We start from the raw sequence: 15,550 nt of genomic DNA, 5'->3' as shown, positions 1-15,550 counted from the left end.
GAACAAATGGTGTGACTATTGGAAAGGAAGAAATAACTGTCATTATTTGTGGATAGCATGATTATAGATGTGGAAAATCCGAAAGGATCTCCAGATAATCTATAAGAATTAGCAAGTGAATTTAGTAAATTCAGCATACAAATATCAATTTGCATTTTATATACCAGCAAAAGTGATTAGAAAAAAAATTTTTAACTACATAGCTAATGAATGATGTACAAAGTCTCCCTCTACACAGAACACTGTGAAACATTATTGAGAGATTTTAAACATACTCGGCTGGATCCAGATCAAAAACAAAAACATTCAAAATTGCCCATAAAATGTTAGCACTAATTGCACGCAAGCCCCCATTAGGAGACAACCTATTAATTGCTCATCGTAGGATGGTTTTAAAAAAAGTTCTGTGAAAACTGTCATTGATTTCAAAGCTTTGTTCATGTCTGGCAGGAAAGGTTGTGGTATGTCTTATGAGTGTCTGGAACATCAGAGGAGCTAAAGAAGGTAATGTTACTAGTGATCTTCAAACTGCAGCTGAGTGAGGGTGAAGACAATGGAGTGGGCTGGTGGAATAAATTAATTTTTATGCATGTAAAGCTACCATGAGGATCCAAAGGCAAGCAGCAAGTCACCTGACTTAGTTTTTCAGTTGTAACCAAGGCATTGTAAATATTAACAATAATTTCTGTCTTTTGATTCAAGATTAATGTGTACCCCAATCTAGCTTTTTTTGTAAAAGTCATTTATAGTCTCTCCTCTAACTGGTGACACTAAGGCCACATGGTGAGAAATATTAGGACAATGGTATTCAAAGCATGGATAAATTTTTTGTACCTACTGTTAGGCTTGTAGATTTATTGAGCACATACTATGTTCAAGTGCTTTAGAAGAGTTTTACACATATAATAGCTGTTACATATTTTGGTACCTTTCTTAAAGGTAAGAGAATGAGACTAAGGGAATGAGACTCAAAGAGGATATGCAACTTGTTCAAGGCACCCAGATAGTTAAGAGTCAAAAGTCAGTTTTGAACTCAAACTTACCTGACCCTAAAAACATGAGCTCTTTTCTTTATACCATGATGCCTGCAAACTTGATGTGTGATAAATTGTTTAGCCCAGTATCTGATACATCATTAGTATTCAATAAGTTCTATTATTATTATTGTTGTTATTAAAATATGACTAAGTCTCATAAGGAGCCCCTCTTTTTTTTTTTTAATGAATCTCTATCCAATCAATGATTGCTTCTTCTTGGCGGCACACATTATGAAAAACTATAGGAATGATAATGCAAAACATGGTAGAGATAGATCTCTCTAAGCTTTTCTTTCAAGAAGTGACAGTTATGATAGTAAGTGAAGGAAGCTAGGATTTAACAAAATCTGTACGGTGGGCTATTTTCCCTCTACTATATTCCCTTGGTAACAAACCCTTAAAAGTCTGTGACACTCTTCAAAGAGAAAAAAGGTTTGATCCAGAGCTCTGAGGACTGTTCTATCCCTGCGGTGTATTAGTCAGCGGATAAAACCTTAATTTATTTCATAGATAGCAATCCTGAAAGCACCATAAATAACCTGCTAGTACATAAATTAGTTCTTCCATCTTGAATGGGTTAGATTCTTGTGGCCAATGGCTTTGCAATAAAGGAATCTCTTTCTGCCTTTTGAGTAGGTGACAGATTAGAAAAATCCAAGATAAAATTCCCCGTACATACTAGTGTGAACTTCAGAAGTACACCTGAGTAGGTATATTTCAAACAGTAGGATGATTATGGAAAGTTACAACTACTTGTCTTAAAATTTTTATATAAGCTAGACTGCTTAATATGGTTAAATAAAAAATCAAAAGGAAGAGGGACCATCTACGTTCTTTGAGATTTAGTTAATGCAACATATCAAAATTATACATTAGCTTTGTGCAAACAAGAACAATAAAATCTTGAAATTTAACTCTTTATAATTACTCAAATTTTCAGGCACTGTTTCCTCCTCCTCACTTCTCAGTTCTACCTGTACGGATCTTAAATATCTGCATGGCTCAGTGCTGCACCCTTAGCCCACTTGAAGATTTTTTTCCCATAAGGCCTGTTATGTGGTCACTTGTACGCATAGTTTCTGTATAAATATCTTTCTTCCTCACTGAGATACACAGGCTTTAAAGACAGTGATTGTTTTTAAATTTAGTTTTGTAATCCTGAGAGCCTACCAGAGGGCCTTCCATCTAGTAGGTGCTTGACAAATGTTTGGTTGTTGAATAAATAGCAGAAAGATTACTTTGAAAAAAATGCAATAGAAATTAGAAACTGAAAAGAGAAGGTAGGCTTAAACTCTCCATGGGAAAGGACTATTTTCCTTTTTGCTATTCTGAAAAAAAAAAAAGTCCAATAGAAACGCAAGAAGCTGTTTAAAGTGTTTGCATGATAACAAGTAGGAATGAATAACAACATTTCTAATTCACCAGTTATTTTCAAGGAGAGAGAAAGGTAATTTTTTATTTAAAAATACAATTAAAAAATATTACCCACATGTGAACCCACATTGTGGATTGTCTGTGACAAATACTTCATCTTCAGCAATCTTTTTATTCATGACACTAGGTATTCCAGGTAAGAGACAATTCCTATCAGAGCCCATTTCTCTTTAGGAAGTGCAAACTCTTTTTTTATTTGAAGGTAACAGTTACTATTTCTCTGATCATTCCTTCCTGGATTCATTTCATGCCCCACAACATAACAGCCACTAGTGTTGCCACTTTACATCTCTTTCTCACAAATCCCATCCACTGTTACGAACTCAATTAGCACATTATATAGGTGCCTGTTGTTTCAATGCTCACCTTTATCCCAAGCTCCAGTCATACATCTGTAAATTCATCAGGCAGTGCCATTTGAATGCCCCATGACAACCCCAAAATCAGATTCAGATTAAATAGACTCTATTTTTTATTTTTTAAATTTTATTGAAGTATAGTTCATTTACAGGGTTGTGTTAATTTCTGCTGTACAGCAAAATGACTCAGTTATACATGTATATAATATATTCTTTTCCATTATGGTTAGTCACAGCCTATTGAATATAGTTCCCTGTGCTATGCAGTAGGACCTTGTTGTTTATTAAACTGACTTTAAATACCAAGTATTTGCTAGGCACTGTCTAGACATGCTTATCTCTGTCATCTAACTGCAAAATAAAAAAGATCTTAAATTTATATACATAGTCTTCTTTCACCCCATACAATGTTGCACTATTATAAGAGCTACACACCTAGTGTGCTCTATGTACTGTACACGTTACCCCTTATACCAGAGATCTTTTGAATTAAAAAATAAATAAAGGTAGGTGGTATTATTTTCATTAAAAAATATTTAGACTCAGAAAGTTTCATATGCCCAAGACTTCATATAGCGGAGAAAGGATTCAAGCAACAATTATTATGATTTCAAAGGTAAAACTCTTTCCACTACCTCACCACCTCCAACATTCACTGTCTTATTCTTAAAGCACAGTATAGTGGTTAAGAGCATTTACTAGAGTCACCTACTTGAGTCTGAATTCTGGATGTTAAACTTGCTATGCTTATGACTTGAAGTCAAGTTACTTTACTTTCCTCCGCCTCAATTTTCTCATCTATAAAATGGAACTAATAAAAGTCCATACCTCACTGAATTATAAGAATTAAATGAAATATAAACAACCTAGTACAGTAACTGGCACATGGTAAGCTCTCAATATATTTTCCCTGGGAATCATCTAAAAGTCAGTTTTGCTATCTTATTAATCCTTTATTCAAAATTCTCCTGTATCCCTTTTCATCTTTTTTCCCCTTAATGTCCATGGTCCAAATATAGGAAGCTATCATGTTGAATGACTCGTCCATTTTCTATCCTAGCAACACACTCATCCTGTGTCTGCAACCATTCTGGGGCTGCACTTCCCTCCAGAATACCCGCTCTGTTCTTCTTTGTCTAATCAGATCCTACCCACCTCTCCAGGCCAAGCTCAAATTGGTGCTTAACCAAATTCTTCTCTGGTTAATCCAACCAGAAGTCTTAATTTCTTCTTCCCACTGAGAAACCAGGAGTTAACCTGGTTTTAGGATTGAGGCAGGGGATAGATGGGCCCCTGGGGCAAATGGTTCGAGTTCCTTCCTTGTGGACCGATACTCCGAGATGGGAATAACAGGATAATTGAGAGAGGAGGCTGGGCCCTGCCCAGATAAGACACCACATATTTCTCACTCTCGAAGTCAGGAGGCCTCCCCGACTACACATGTGCAGAAAGGCTCCTTGGATGTCAAAAGGGGAGGGATGCTATCTGATGCCAACTGATGCTCACTACCCACAGGCCTCTTTGGTAGAATCCATCTTGGCTAAGAGATGCACACGCACACGTGGGAAAATCCCGAGATATACCAAATACGGACTTTGAGCCAGGCAAATTAAAATGATTGGCCAAAGGAAACCAGGAAGAAATGCCCCGTATAAGTGATTTAAACTGTCACGAGGGCGTGACTCTCTGAGCCACCCCGTGTGTCTATCCACACATACTGTACTCTTTTTTCCCTAATAAATACTTTACTTGTTTCACTACTTTCCGTCTTTGTGGGAATTCTCTTTCTGCAAAGCCATAGGGCCAGGGCCTTGTCACTGACCACTGGTCTATTGGCTAGGATTCAGTGTGCTCACCGTCGCGACACGACCTCAATCACTGGCCAGAAACTGAAACCCTGCTTCAAGCCGCTACAGGCCAAGGCCACCAGAGATCAGGATTGGATAGGGTTTAGAATTCTCAGGTGGTCTTAACCATTCCTGTGGACCTCAGATTCACAAGTACTACTCCTCTCTTCACACAACAGCCTTATGACATAGTTAAAACCCCGTCCACTAAAGGACAGATTTCTGTGAGTCGCATCTGGCTTTAGGGAGAGAGCCTCTTGGATACTTGGTTCTCTACAGAAATCATTCTCTACTTACTGTTACCATTCACTTATTAATCACAATCAGTTGTGAATACGATGCATATAATTGCTGATATTATCAAAATTTTGTGGCAAGAGAATTAGGCTGTGTATTCATCAGGGTAATTCGTTCTAGCTGCTGAGGAAAACAAACTCAAATCAGTGGATTAAACAAAAATTAAAGTTTATTTTTTCCTCATATTACAGTCTGCCTAGGGTCAGGTGGTTTGCTGGAGATCTTGGGGTAGTGCTGGCTTCCAAGCAGTGACTCAGGGACATTGATTTCCCATCACACAGCATGATTTCCCTCATGTATGGTCTCCCTCATTTCTAGGCATAGGTCAGGAGAAAATTAGACTGGGAATCACTGGAGTGGTTTATAGCTAGGGCTATATAATAGTGTACCTCCATTCACATTTTACTGGCGAGATCCCAGTCCCATGACCCCAACCCAGCTACAACAGAAGCTGAGAATTACTTTTCTTGTGTTCCCTGGAAGAGGAAATGGAATTGATCAGCAACCGGCTTGTCTGTGACAAGTCAACAGTCTCCCCTTGACTGATAGCAATTCGTACAACTCCTCTGAAGCTGTTTCTTACCTGCTCCACCTGAAAACCAGATCATGTCTTAAGACTATTCCAGTCACTCCCAGATAATAAAGTATCACTTTAGTTCCCAGAACAATCTCAGTCTAGTAATTGAAATGTCCAGTCTGAAAAAATAAAACTATGAAATGCGTTTGAAACTAAAGTTTCCTCTTTCCATCCTGCATCTCCATCGTGGTGAGAAGCCAGTTATGGGATAGGAAGCATGATGGGCTTCTTTTCACTAGCTGCGATTCTCGAGACTAAGATAGGCATAGGGAAAGAACAAAGAGATCACATTCAGAAAATATCAGGCTTTAATTGTAAGGTTGTAATCTGGAGCTAGTGCTCTCTGGGCATGGTAGATATTCAGTGATTTTTTTTTCCCCCCTCATGAAGCACATTTGTGAGTTCTTTGGAGATTTCCCAATCAGGGACATTTGATTTCCACACCCTGGATGTCTGCAGTGTCTTCACCTTGGTTGTCTACTCATGATCCCTACCCTTTTCTTTATGAATCTAATAAACACTTTCATCATGAAGCTGACTCTTGGACCGTTTATGCTTCAGACTGGCTCCCTACTATGCAATCTTTGTTGGATCCTTGACAAATATACATCTCTCCCTGACATCAGTGGAAACTAAGCTGTTTCCCAATGTAGATACTGCTTTTCATTCTGGCACTAGGACAATAGTCACAGCCTATTCATTTTAGATTTCTCAAATGGTGATTTCTTGAAACCTTTCTTTCTCAGTGTGTCTGAAGTAAGGAGAAGCACGCCTTTTCCTTTATCAAAGAGCAAGTGGTGAGGGAAAAAATATTATAACATTCTCAACTACTTTCCTTCAGTATTTCTCTCGGTATTGAACCTCAACTCAGGAGGTGGCTTTCTAGTCACATTGTTTGAGAAAATCTGCATAGGTAGTTTGAATCCCTTTGAAATTTTTGGGGAGTGAGTATTGTCATATATTGCTTTGTTTCTCTGTTCTCAACCAATAGTGAGAAAATTACCAATTTAACATACTATTAGCTTAATAATAAGTAAAATTTACAAGGAATCATTTGCTTTTAAAAAATAAATCAGAATGGATTGACGAAATGACATGTCTCATTCATTTGCATTCTGATTGGGAAAGAAAGAGGAACAATTAGAACAGTGCACTGGGCATCATATTGAGATTTTTTCCCCAGCACTATATATTAATAAACCTTATGTTTCCCTTAGTTTTTTTATTGATTTATAATTAACATACAATATTATATTAGTTCCCAGTGTATAGAATAGTGTTTCAACATTTTTATATGTTATGAAATGATCACCGCAATAAGACCAGTTACCATCTGTCACCATACAAAATTCTTCCAATATTATTGACTGTATTCCCTATGTGTACATTACATCCCCATGACTACTTATTTTATAGCTATAAGTTTGTACCTCTTAATCCCCTTCACCTATTTCTTCCAACTCCCCAACTCCCTCCCCTCTGGCAACCACCAGTTTGTTCTCTAGGAGTCTGTTCCTATTTTGTTTTATGTGTTTGTATTTTTTTTTAAATTCCACATATAAGTGAAATCATACTCTATTGGTTTTTCTCTGTCTGATTTAGTTCACTTAAGCACAATACCCTCCAGGTCCATCCATGTTGTTGCAAATGGCAATATTTCATTCTTTTTAATGTCTGAGTAATATTCTGTTGTGTGTGTGTGTGTGTATATATATATATATATATATATATATATATATATACACCACATCTTCATTACCCATTCCTCTATGGATAGACAATTTAGGTTGCTTCCATATCTTGGCTATTGTAAATAGTGCTGCAATGAATAGGGGTATATACATCCTTTTAGAATAGTGTTTCATTTTCTTCAGATAAATACCCAGAAGTAGAATTGCTGGATCATATGGTAGTTCTATTTTTAGTTTATTTGAGGAAACTCCATACTGTTTTCCATAGTGGCTGCACCTATTTACATTCCTACCAACAGTGTATGAGGGGTCTCTTTTCTCCAAATCATCATCAACACTTGTTATTTCTTGTCTTTTTGATAATAGCCATTCTGATAGGTATGAGATGGTATCTCATTGTGATTTTGATTTGCATGTCCCTGATGATTAGTGATGGTAAGCACTTTTTCATGTGCCTATTGGCTATCTGTATGTCTTCTTTGGAAAATGTCTTTTCAGGTCCTCTAACCATTTTTAGTTGGGTTGTTTGTTTGTTTGATGTTAAGGTGGTCAGGGGACTGAGCGCTTAACCTGTGGAATCTGATGCTATCTCCTGGTAGATAGAGTCAGAATTGAGTTGAATTGTAGGACACCCAGCTGGTGTCAGAGAATTGTTGATGATGTGGGAAACCTTCCCCAAACCCTGGGAATTGGGAGCAGGATCACTGCAGCCTTTGAGGTCCCTCAAGTTTCCAATTTGTTTTACACCAGCCCTGCGTGATTGCTGAAAGCTTTGTGATTTCTCTTTCCCCAGAAAAGGCCATAGGCTTGGGCCAAACCCAGTCCTCAGCCTGCTGTTAGAATGGGCAAATGTCCTTAGTGGGGAAAATGACTGGAGATCATCAGCTCACTTACCCAGGGCAATCCCTTCTCTGAAATTTTAACCTGGTTCCTGTTGTTCCCACAGAATCTTGCTACCATTCTGAAGTTAATCTTTCTGTCTTCTGAATAATTTCCTGATATATATATATATATATATATATATATATATATACACACACACACACGTATATGGCACATATATGTATATATACATATTTTACAATTTTTGTCATACTGTTTTACAATTATTTATGTATATTTCTCTTAGTGATTATTCATGGGGATATATTATATCATTTCATTTTCACAACACCTAGCATAGTGACTGCTCTCAGTACATAATTAATAAATTTTGTTGAATTGAAATATGTTTGGTTTATGGACTAATCTGCCACTTCCTTAATCCTGACTAATTTTGGAATGTATTTTCTTAAGTTAACACATATTTTTAAAATAAGATAGAATGCAAGACAGTGATGAATCAGACATGAAAACATCCTTAAGACACTTAAAGTCTAGGGTAGAACAAAAGGCATAATGACACCTCTGAAGTGTCTCCATTCACAGAGGGTTTTTTATTAATTGTCTGAGGGGTGAGGAGTTTCTGGGTGGTACATTTCCATTTCATAACTCTCTTCTACCTCTTTCTCCTGGATTCCATTTCTTCTGGTATTTTTCCCATCAGGCTTGAGAATATCAGAAATGTAGAGCAAGTCCTCTAGCTACACGTTTACTTAAGAAAAAGTTCTATATAAGATTGTTTCTCAAACTTGACTAAAATATAAACCTCCCTTAAAAGGAAAATATTTTCATGGATTTCTAGTGTTGTCTTAACTTGTTTTTATTATAACGTTAATAAAATATGTTTAAGAATAAAAGTAGGTATAAACTCACTAGCTCTTTTAGAACTAAAACACCAAAACACATTTATAGATTATATACATAAATGTAGGACTTATTTTATTAGAATTAAAATATTAATTAAATGTGATAGATGATGTCATTTTTGAAATTTAAATGCCAATTTTGAATTTAATAGCACAAATATGCATTTGCTCGTTTTACATTTTACTTTTTTTCTTTTCTATTTATTTTATTATTGAAGTATAGTTGATTTACAATGTCATGTTAGTTTCAGGTGTACAGCACATTGATTCAGTTTATATATATATATATATATATATATATATATATATATTATTTTTCAGATTCTTTTCCCTTATAGGTTATTACAAAATATTGAGTATAGTTCCCTGTGCTGTGCTATACAGTAGGTCCTTATTGGTTATCTATATGTTTTACTTTCTGTTTACTTGATTTTATTCTTTTGAACGGCTCAGACTAATTTTTGGATATTTTCCCTATCCCTATCATTTTAATGTCATTTTTAATAGAAACATGTTTATAACTACCAAAACATTATTTTAGTGGGCCAATTAAATTAATGTTGCATTGTAAAGTGTAATACTGGAAAAATTAAAGGACCGTTTAAAAAATTCTCTTCATTTTATATTTACTACTATACATAGTGCCAATGAACTTGTATAAGTTGGTATGTAGAAACAAATGATCTGCCCAATATATTTGCTTGCAACTTGATTTGACTGTTTGGGCACAGATCACAACATGGCCTATTAACGTGATGCTATGACAATTTTCAGTTGTCACAGCACCAAACTGATTATAAATCCAAAAGAAAACCAGGGCACAGAATTAATTTTTAATTTGGTTCTCTAGATGATCAGTTTTCTCCTGTGTTTGGTTTCCCAGATTTAATGAGACTTCACTGCTGCATCTTAGAAGTGTCTAGGAAACCTGCTTGAGTACTATATCCATCAAGACATTTTCTCAGTCTTGGTCATTGCTGGAATTAACACACTACATGCTGAAGAAATCACTTTATTTCTTGTCTTGAGAAAAGGAAAGATGGCAGAGTAGCATTTGTCACCTAAGTACTTTCCACTCAAAATATAATGCTTGCTGGAACTCTTTCTCCTTTTACCAGCTTTTCCTGTGTTGGCCAAAAGAATTCCCTGTCTCCATTTAGTCCCACAAGAGTCTCGACACACAGTCCTCCAATCCTTGGCTCTCTCTGTGTTGCATCCCTGACTTGTTACATGCATGCAATTAATTATACTTAAAGCTAATTCTCTCTCTAAGAGATTTTTATAAGATATAATTGTATAAGATTTCAGATAAGTGAGATTCCTTTCATTTAGGATATCTGAAAAGATGTATTGAAATATAACGAATGATAGCCGTGCTAACAATCACATCATTGAGGTTGTCGTAGTAGTCATTTTCTTGTTCCCCTGATCCCTAGCTAGCATTCGGTTCTATTTCCGTTTCCTACTAGAGTCTCTCTGCTTGATCACAAAGATCAGGGTCTACACAAGGCCGTGTGGCAGCTTTGTGCAAATAAAAGAAAGGTGCCCCCTTCTCCAGGTGAATGCAGCCCAGCACCAAATTGCACCGTTTGATAAACAGGGCACATGCTGGCTTTGAGCCCCCATTTCTTCCCTTGGTTGAGTGCCCCTGTTCAAGGTGTAACATGCACAATTGTCTATGGTGGCCTCGACCATCATTCACTTAGATATTGTAACATGAATCAGTTTAGACTAATAAAATACAAGGATACATTAATGGAGGCTTTGGGAAATACAATTATTTTTCTTTTATGGAAGCTATTAAAAAAGACACTGGGTCCCACTGGACATGAATAAGAAAGATATAGCCTTAGTTAATGCAGGTTACTGTCATATGACCATAAGATCTTGGGACCAGCCCCAATAGGAAGCTATGCAACATACAAACACACAGAAATGTCTCAAATACAACACAGGTTGGTTCCTAAGTTATATCAAGTCTAAGTTTGTTTGTTTGTTTGTTTGCGGTACGCGGGCCTCTCACTGTGTGGCCTCTCCCGTTGCGGAGCACAGGCTCCGGACGCGCAGGCTCACGGGCCCAGCCGCTCCGCGGCACCTGGGATCCTCCCGGACCGGGGCACGAACCCGTGTCCCCTGCATCGGCAGGTGGACTCTCAACCACTGCGCCTCCAGGGAAGCCCAAGTCTAAGTTTTTTATTGCTGACATCCAGTCGAAAGTTGCCAGCACCCAACATGTTCTCTGTGTCCCTATAAACATTGTTGAGCTTTGCTCTGGGATGATGTTATGTTAGAAACAGTTTTATCCTTTTGGGATTTACTTTTAATATTTGTTTGGAAGAACTAGAGAGCATTTAGTTTCGAGCTAATTTAGTCCTACTGCTGAGACAAGAGCCTTCTGAAAACTCTACCTAATACCCCATGAATTATGAGATTTTTCAGCCTAGCTGGTGAGAAGACACACTAATTTCAGCCCTGTGTGAGCTCCAGGTACTGTGCCTTCTAGAACATTCTTTTTCCAGGCCCAAATAGTTTCCTTACACTTGCTGATCAGTACTTTGCTGAACACTCAAGGGGTTCCCTCTGCATATCTCCCAAGGTCTTTCTCTTTGGGCAGCTCTGCCCTTTATAGTACTTTATCCTGTGAACTCTAGCTGCCTTGGTCCCCCCAGACTTCCATCCTCCTCTAGACAGTGTGCTGGGCCCTGCCCGAAGTCTCACTGCCTGAGCCATGTCCCAGAACCTCTCTCTCGATGGTTGTAGGGGCTTGCCTTACTTACAGTTTCTCAGTGATCACTGTTCTTCACTGCCTGATGTCTATGACCAATGCCTTGAAAACCATTGTTTCAAATATTTTGTCCAATTTATTGATTGTTTCAGGAAGGAGGGTAAATCTAGTCTCTTAACTTCATCCCAGTTTGGAGCAGAAGTGCCCAAGCTCCTTACATCTCGTGGCTCCTCCATTCTCAGTATAAAGCTTGCAAGATCTCTGTGCTCTTTTCCATCAAGCCATGGAAAGAGAAAGAGCATGGAGGATCACATGCAAGTAATTTTTATGAGTCACGTCTGAAAGGGGTTGCTTATGTCTGTGCCATCCCCCTGGCCAGACATGGATCACATGGCCAAACTGAAAAAGGAAATGGTTTTCGGTGAACGGCAAGCCAGTTTCTGCCACATTGCACTTTTATGAGCACCACATACCTATTTTACTCTTCCTTCCACATAATAGAAGACACTTATTCTGTGTCAAGGGAGATAGCCGTCCAGGTATTTATGATCTTTAGGTAATGCTCTTTATTCTCCATTGAGTCTGAATATACCTCTAATTATCTTGCAGCATATGAAACAACAAATTAAGTTATTTGCTCCCCCATGCCCACCAATATAAAATATTGGAGCAGAGATGGGTTAGCTACAGCTCAAACTTCCGTTCAGACCAAGAAAAGAGTGGGATTCTACTAAAGTCAGTGGCCCATAGCAATGGTGAACATTCTGTCAGGCAGGCTTGAGGAGGCCCCTTTCCCCTAACAAATGGGGGAGGTTCCTTGGCTAGATTTTATTCTTCTTTCTGAAAAGAACTTTTTCAGCTGTTGTTTCCTGCAGGTGCTGAGTCCTCCTTCTGGGAGGTAGTTCCCTATTAATTATCCTCCCTGACCTTTTATGGTGACAGCTGAAATTAGTCTGGGAGCAGTCCTTTCTCAGGGGTTGCATAGATTTCATACTTCTTTTCTGTTCTTGAGATTTTGGAGCCTGTATGTGTTGGAGGCACGTGTGGTCAAGATATCTTTAGTATTAGTTCATGACTTCTTCTGTGTGTAGACCATGCATGATTCTGCATGCTTTCTCCTTCCACAAGCTATTATATTTTTGCTACTTCTTCTTGGCCAGAACTCAGTCACATGGCCAAACCTAACTGTGAGGAAGGCTAGGAAATCATACAGTCCACTTGCATCATCGGGAGAAAGAGCTAAAAACTTTGGTGAACAGCTAACCAGTTTCTGCACAGACATCAATGCTGTGGAAGGTAGAGTAGGAAGATTGGAAGAATGGAATCCTTGATCTCCTTGAGCTACTCAATCAAGTGTCACTGTATCACCAGATTTTTCAGTGATGTTAGCTAACATTCTTTTTATTGCTGAAGAGTTTTAGTTGTATTTTCTACTACTTGCCATGCCAAATATTGTAAATAATACAGACGCCAGTTGAATTTTCCATTAACATCATCTAACAAACATCCCCTGATGACTTCCTGTTATCTATTTGTGTAAAGCACAGTCAGAATGTTTAATGCTTGGGTTTCCAATAAAGTATCTGATGTATCAGGCTTACATCCTGGGAGATTCAGTTTGGTCCAAGGGATGCGGCTTCAAAATACATAAGACAGGAGTTTGGGGGCAGGCTAATTCCAGGTTTGAGAGTTAATCTTGTAGTAGAAATGTGGTATAGGATGTTCCACTAGGGTCTCAGAATCTATAACCACATCTTTGAACTTCCCTAGAGCAGAAGAAAATCTACAGATTAGTCTCTGGTGCAAACTTGACTTCAGTTTTTTGTCTGTTTGCTTTTTCCAGCTGAGAGATCAGCTGAGTCCTAATCACACTTCTTGGTGATACCCAATCTGAACTCATGTCTTAAACTAATTTCAGACAACCTTACTTTCCAAGGCCAAAATAGAGCTAAGCATAGTTTCACTTTCTGGTGTCTGCCTCCCTTTGTTTCCTTTATAAGAAGAGAAGCTCATTTTCCCATTTCCTTTTTCTGCTTTTGGGAATCATTCATTCATTCACAAATGTTTACTGAATGTCTACTGTGTATCAGACTCAGCAACGTAGAGAAAAGCCAGATTGAGCAATTTCCATAAATCAGGAAGCAGAAAAGCTCATAGAGCATTCGGGCAATATCTAGAATTGTACAGTGATATTAAGGGAAAAACAATATAGGCTTTGAAGTCAGATACTATTGAGTTTAATCTCCAATTTAATTACTTACAAACTGTGTTAATTATGAAATTAAGCTATCCTTTTCTGTGCTTCAATTTCTTCATTGTAAAAATGTGGATAATACCGTTATTTCAAGGTTAGATTAACAGCTAAATGGTACAGATTTAGTGAAAATGCTTGGCACAGAGTAGGAGTATAATGAACCCTCCCTTTTTTCCTCTTTTTTTTCTTTCTTCTCTCTCACCTTCCCTCTATTTTCTTTTACCTTCTCTTCCTAATTTTCTGTTTTCCTTCCTTCTTTTCCAACACCCTAATTTCCTAACTACCTTTTGCAGGTAAACATGCTAATGGCAAAATTTCCACTCTCCAAGATTAAACTGAAATCCCAACAGATACTCCTCAGCACAAATACTCTGGATTATATGCCCTTTAAATATCTAATCAAGACTATAAATAAAAATATCCCTTATGAAATCTGTACTTCCTTTCCTTCCTAGACTACTGCATGGATAGTTTTTTCTTCTGACTCTAAAAGTAACACATCACTGGCCAAATGGGATGATGTCTATTGCTACTTCCCAGACATATCATGGGAGGGTTACTGTAGAGAGCAAACAGACATCCAAAATAATAATCACAAAGGGCTAAAAACTAAAAAAAATGGCAATGCAAAACATGTTATTGGAAGACAGAAAAGCATGAAGATTTAGCAAAGTTTCTAAAGCTGTTTATTTATCTAATTGACCGTACTTGATAAAAAAATTACTATTTGGATCTATTTCATTTTAACAAATAATTATAATAGGTGAATAATGAAAATAAATAGGTTTGATTCTATTTGCTGTATCTTCATCTTGAAATACAGTATTCATTTTAGTGCTCTAGAAATTGAGTATATCATATATTATCATATATTACATGTAGCATTTTATAAAAGATATTTTTGTGTAATTTATTTGTTGAATATCACCCCAAATTCAATCTTTAACTAAAAAAAACTTTTAGTCTTTATTAAAATGTGTGAAATGCTTTGATGCATTCAAGATAAAGAGTGCTAAGTACTAAGTATAATTAGATGTAGAAAATTTGCATGTGCTAAAAATTATGTTCAAACACCACATTGATTTTTTGTAAAATTCACATTTTGGATGAACTCCGAAAATATATGAAAGATAATTTATATAGCTCAAGAAGACTATTTTTATGACTCCCTATTTAATTTTGAAAAAAAAAAGCAGAGGTTTTATTATCTTTTGAAAACAAAATGATATTTCCTTAACATGTCATTTCCTGTGATACATCACTTCCTACGTAATATGTTAAAAATAAGAAAAAACCTCATTAAGACTCTAGTGATGTTATATTTAACAAGCTCTATTTGGGTTGAAAAGTGATAATTTGCTAAGCTTCATCTTAGATACACTTTTAAGGGACAGTGATCTGATTGTTTGGAAAAAATGTATTTCATAAAGTTTGAAATGAAGGAAATCACCATTATGTAAACAAGTAGAATTAAGAAATCAAGGTATATATATAGTATTGTTATAACTGTATTTATATATCTACATATTACATATACATTCCAAAAATAGAAATTAATAATAAAATAACATGCAGTATAAT

This window comes from Lagenorhynchus albirostris, chromosome 9, assembly GCF_949774975.1.
Source record: "Lagenorhynchus albirostris chromosome 9, mLagAlb1.1, whole genome shotgun sequence".
Taxonomy (NCBI): domain Eukaryota; kingdom Metazoa; phylum Chordata; class Mammalia; order Artiodactyla; family Delphinidae; genus Lagenorhynchus; species Lagenorhynchus albirostris.
The sequence above is the reverse complement of the archived record's forward strand: the minus strand, read 5'-3'. Positions refer to the sequence as shown.